This window comes from Apium graveolens, chromosome 5 (genome assembly GCF_009905375.1).
Source record: "Apium graveolens cultivar Ventura chromosome 5, ASM990537v1, whole genome shotgun sequence".
NCBI classification, from domain to species: Eukaryota; Viridiplantae; Streptophyta; class Magnoliopsida; order Apiales; family Apiaceae; genus Apium; species Apium graveolens.
Window position 1 is genome coordinate 187,884,499 of NC_133651.1, and position 5,508 is coordinate 187,890,006.

Sequence of the window (5,508 nt, forward strand, 5' to 3'; positions counted from 1 at the left end):
AGATCCTAGTCGAATGACTTGAGGTCAAATTTCCTTTGACCAAGGCTGAAAAAGAGAGCTATTTCGGTCAAGAAAAGAATCCTGACAAAAAATTCTTGGTCGAAAGGGGAAATGACTGTTTCACTCGACCAGAATGCCAAAATAGTTTCAGATATTTTTCTGTCGACCAGGAAGCAGGGAAAAATCCTGGTCGAATGGACCCTGTTCGAATTTTTGTCGACCTGGGCAACCAAAAGAAGCTAATTCGGTCAAAAAGCATGGAATCCTGACCGAAATGGAATTCTGGTCGAAAAATCCTGCTCGAAATATAATATATATATATATGTATATATGAAAATCCTGGCCGAAATTCGACCAGGATTCTTGCTCGAAAGGATTCTCCTCAAAATGCTGTCGACCAGGACACAACGAAGGATAATTCGACCAGGATCCTGGTCGAATGAGATTCCTGGTCGAAATCTGTATAAAAAAAAAGAAAAGGAAAAGAAAAGAGGAAAATTTCTGGAAAATTACAGAAAATAAAGGAAATTCCTTAAAATATTTTCTGAAAAATGTTAATATTTTCAAAAATAAGGAATAAATCCAGAAAATTAAGGAAAAATCCCAGAATTAAGGGAAAAATTCCTGAAAATTAAGGATAAATCCCAAAAATTAAGGGAAAAATCCAGAAAATTAAGGATAAATCCCAGAAATTAAGGGAAAAATCCAGAAAATTAAGGATAAATCCCATAAATTAAGGGAAAAATCCAAAAAATTAAGGAAAAATCCCAGAATTAAGGGAAAAATTCCTGGAAATTAAGGAAAAATCCCAGAATTAAGGGAAAAATTCCTGAAAATTAAGATAATTCCTGAATAAATGGAATAAAAGTAAATCTTGTAAATGTGTAGGTCGCTCCACCCTTTACGCAAAAACGATACCCTGTAAGGGAACAAATGAACTTAACTTCTGTGAAACCAAGTCTCTGTTTCCCAAAAGTTGGGGGGCAAATGATAGGGATAAATAAATCCTGATTGTGTAATTAAATATTACATTGATTATACAAGGTATGGGCTGCTAGGCCCAATAAAAAGATGTATGATATTCAGGCCAGAAAGGTTAACATGTTGATGAGGCCTAATGGACCAGATCAGGCCTGATGGAACAAAGAAGGCCCAAAACCCTGATTATTTATTAATTTCGTAATTAATTAATAACGGAGAAAAATAGCTATTAAGATAAGTCCTAGTGGGGATATAAATCCTTGTAGATTGGCCTCCAAGGAACCTCATAGGATAAGGAATCAGCTCCCTACTTCCTAGGACTCCTAAGTCCATCCTAATTCAGAGACTTGACCACCAAGTCTTCTATACCAAGTCCAATTCAAGGACTTCCAACATCTATATATGGGGCCTCACCCCACAAATCAGAACTACATTTTTTGACTTGATCCTTGGCAAATAGAAAGGTACGTAGGCATCTTGTTAAGGCAGATTGAGTCACGAAACACAAGAGCAGTCAAATCGAGCCTCGAAGCTCACGTTCCTTAATAATAAATACAACAATTATATATATTAGTTTTTAATCCATAAAAAATAATAATTAATTGATTTAACTCGGTGGTTGAGAATTGTGAAAGTTGGCTTGTATGATTTGTTGGATTATGATTGGTTTGGACTGAATTGATGGGTTGTGATTTGACGTCGAGTTGTTCGACGGCTAGGCCGATAAACAGAGAAAGTGCTGCCCAAAATTTTGGAAATTAAATTCAGAAATTCGGGACATATCCTGTAATTATCGGAACGTCGAACGAGTATAAATAAGTATATACATATATTCTGTGCGAAACTTGATTGTACGATGTGATGAACTATTTTGCCAAATCGATAACCCTGATTTCGTAAAATTTCGAGTATACATATTTTCTGGAAACAAACATCAAACCGATTTCTCGAGAACATGAACCCTGACTGTTGGATGTGTTATTGTATTATAATAATGTATATAATTACGAGTCGGGTTTGAATATCGTTGGGTAGAATTGGTATCGAGAATATGTCACGCGTACCTAGACGTCTAACGTAGGGTATTTCGACTCTGTAGGTTCTGGTCGAAGGACTCAGGAATTGATATCGAATTAAGATAATCTAGTGATTAGTCGGCAAGTGCCTCGAGGTTCCCAAGCAAAGAACCCTGAGAGTCCTGGATACTGTCTGGAGATAGATTGCTGCGAAGCAGGGATGTCTTCTAGTGAGACAGTCATTTTTCCATGAGAGCCTAAAAGTTCAAGTCTATCAAAATCAGTTAGTGATAGTCGTAAAGCTCTGCAAGGCAAGTACCCCTGAACTAATTATTTTTTTACATTTCAGTATATATGAATAGTTGTTGATTTAAATTACGTACTGGAACAGAACGTTTTAAGTTACGTATTCCCCGTATTTAAATATATTTTACTGAACGAGGTTTTGGGGAAAAAGTAACTTCTGAAAATGCCAATCTCTAGATTGTGATTAAAAATTAAAAAAAAGGATTTTTAGAATGTGTGCTGTAATTGTTTAAAAAGGAGATAGGTGTAAATGGTTTTGGAAACTGGATAAAAATAAATCAGATATTGGATGGTCAGTTGGCGTAAGAGGTCTGTTATTAGGTAATGGGCCAGCATGGTTGCGTAAGAGGCTAAGTCAGATGCGCGCACTGGTAGGCCGATTAGTCCAGCATGATAGAGACCTAGCTAGTCTCTGATTTCCGGAACGAAATTTGTGGTGGGATAGACTGATCCGATGTCCCTAGAATTCATCCTCTTTTATATATCTGATAAAGGTTTAATGGTTCCCGAAATGGAATAAATGATTTATAGTACCGTAACGGGACAGGTGGTTTATGGGTCCAGAACTGGACAATGATTTTGGAAAGGAAATAGCATGCTAAAATTTAACTCTGGTATTTTTACACAGCACACTACAGATGATGTTATTTTGCAAAGCATGCTAGTTTTGATATCCAGTTTATACCTGTTTTACATGTTTCTAACGAGTTATGAATTTTGTTCCTTTAACTGCTTTACTTTAAATCATTTTATTTGTTATTCATATAGTGGTACTGCTGAGCAATTGATTGCTCACCCTTGCAGAATGTTTTATATATGTATTGCAGATGCCTAGGAGTTTCTTCCGCGATAGTCAGGGCAGGGTTCCAGTTTCTTCCGTGTCAGGCTCCTCTGAGGTAGTTGTGTTGGACCAAAGATGGTCTACTGAGTTGTTGTATTAAGTTAGGTACGTCAGGATGGTTTGTTGTAAGTCGGTTTTGTAATAGTTGTAACCTAAATCATACTTAAACCTGGAAAAGGTCTTGGTAAAGGGGTCGTGGTTATGTATAATTAATGGTTTGGATTATATTATGTTAATTATTCTTGTTGTTGGTGACGTCAACTCCTGACCCCGGGGTTGAGGCCGTAACACAACCACTTTGGGGGATTCCTCCTCAGCATTAGAGCAACTGTCCTTGACTTTCTCCCATGTCTCTTGCTTCTTTGATCCATCTCAAGTTCATAAGTCTTGAGCATTCCATAAATTTCATCAAGAGCATAGTTGTCTCTTATAATAGTAGCTTTCAAATCCCAACTTTCAGGAAGAGCTAAAAGGAATTTTAGATTTGAATCTTCAATGTCATATTCCTTGTCCACTAGTGACAAATCATTCAAGTGTTTGACAAATCTGTCATATAAGTCAGTTAATGACTCATCACTTTTTGAATCAAAGTGCTCATACTCTTGAGTGAGTATAGTCCTCCTATTTTTCTTGATTGCATCAGTTCCGTAACACCTTATCTCCAAAGCATCCCATATCTCCTTTGCAGTCTTGCATTGAATTACCCTATTGGACATGACATTATCAATGGCACTATGCAGCAAATGCCTTACCTTTGCATCCTTGGAAATATGTGAGATATCTTCAACCGTGTATTCACTTTTCTCCTTTGGTATGGTCTTTGCTGGCTGATCTGCAACTATAACAGGGAGCTTGGTTGGCTTATGCGGTCCTTCATAAATTCTGTCAAGGTATTCTGGATCTCTAGCTTCCAGAAATATAGCCATCTTCACTTTCCATAAGGGATACTCAGAAGGTCTCAGCATGGGAACCCTGATAGTCTCATATCGACTGTGGGTTTGAGTCTTTGGAGTTTCTTTAGTTTTGGCGGGCTTGGTTGGATTTTCTGCTTCTTCAGACATGATTGTTTTAGATCTTTACTGTATGTGTGTTAACAGATAGGCTCTGATACCACTTGTTAGGTCACACAACACTGTAGAAGGGGGTTGAATATAGTGTAGAATACAATCAAATCGAGTTAAAGTACAAGTAACAGAAAACAGATGTATTCGATATAATAAACTCTGTTACAATGGAACTGTTCTCTCTCTGTGATGAACAAATATCACGAGAGCTACTAGGTTACAATTTTGTGATCTTCTCGATGATCGTAACTCTTATAGAGTAAAGCTATGTCTGTGTTTATATAGATACACAGTTACAAGATAACTTCTAATTGATATGGAATATAATTATGTCTCCTAAAATATATCAATCAGATATCTTATATAATTCTTCTAGTCCTCTAACTCTTTCCATGCATATCTTCTTCTTGTATTAGTCTCGATCTTCTTTCCTATAAAGCAGCTTCCTTCCATAACGGTTAGTCCTCCAGTACTTAAGTTCTGATATCCATCTTCTGATAATCTAAGTCCTGATATCCTTAAGTCCTGACTTCCAGTAAGTCCTGATTCCAGTAAGAACTGATATTTCATGTTAATTAAGATCTGAAATCTAAACATGAAACATATTAGACATGACATCTCAAATATATTCAACATAATTCAATCCTGTTTGGGGGTTCTACAACGGAAGATCCTAATATGTATATTAGGGATTTCATCAAGATCCGTGACACCTTCAAGTTCAACAATCTTTCTAAAGATCCTGTGAAGCTGATACTTTTCCCTTTTTCTCTGAGGGATAAGCTAAGAGCTGGTTACACTCTCTACCAGCAGGTTCTATCACTAATTGGGAGGATCTCGCTCAGAAGTTTCTCACTAAATTATTCCCTATGGCGAAGATAGCTATAATAAGGAATGCTCTTACTTAGTTTGCGCAGCAATCAGGAGAATCTCTATGTGAAACTTGGGAGCGCTACAAGGAGATGCTTAGGAAGTGTCCTCATCATGGAATGCCTGATTGGATAATCATCAACTGCTTCCATAACGGTTTGGGAGCACAGTCAAGACTCATACTCGATGCAGTATCAGGCAGTGCATTATGGTCAAAGAGCTATGAGGAAGCTTATGAGCTAATTGAACTAATGGCTGCTAATTAATATCAGTATCCAACCCAGAGATTGCCACAGGGCAATGTAGCAGGAGTTCTTGAACTGGATACAGCTATAGCTAAAACTGCTCAACTAAAGGCGTTATCTATGAAGATCAATTCTCTGGCTAACTATGGTGTTAATCGGATAACCAGTGTTTGTGAGCTGTATAC

General features: G+C 37.1%; 1 non-coding gene across 1 annotated transcript; it reads right to left on the reverse strand.

Annotated features, from left to right (window-relative positions):
* Positions 1–5,092: 5,092 nt before the first annotated feature.
* LOC141662175 (small nucleolar RNA R71) lies at positions 5,093–5,199 on the reverse strand. The gene has a single exon (XR_012550301.1). It is a non-coding gene; the product is annotated as a small nucleolar RNA R71 (small nucleolar RNA).
* Positions 5,200–5,508: the final 309 nt, after the last annotated feature.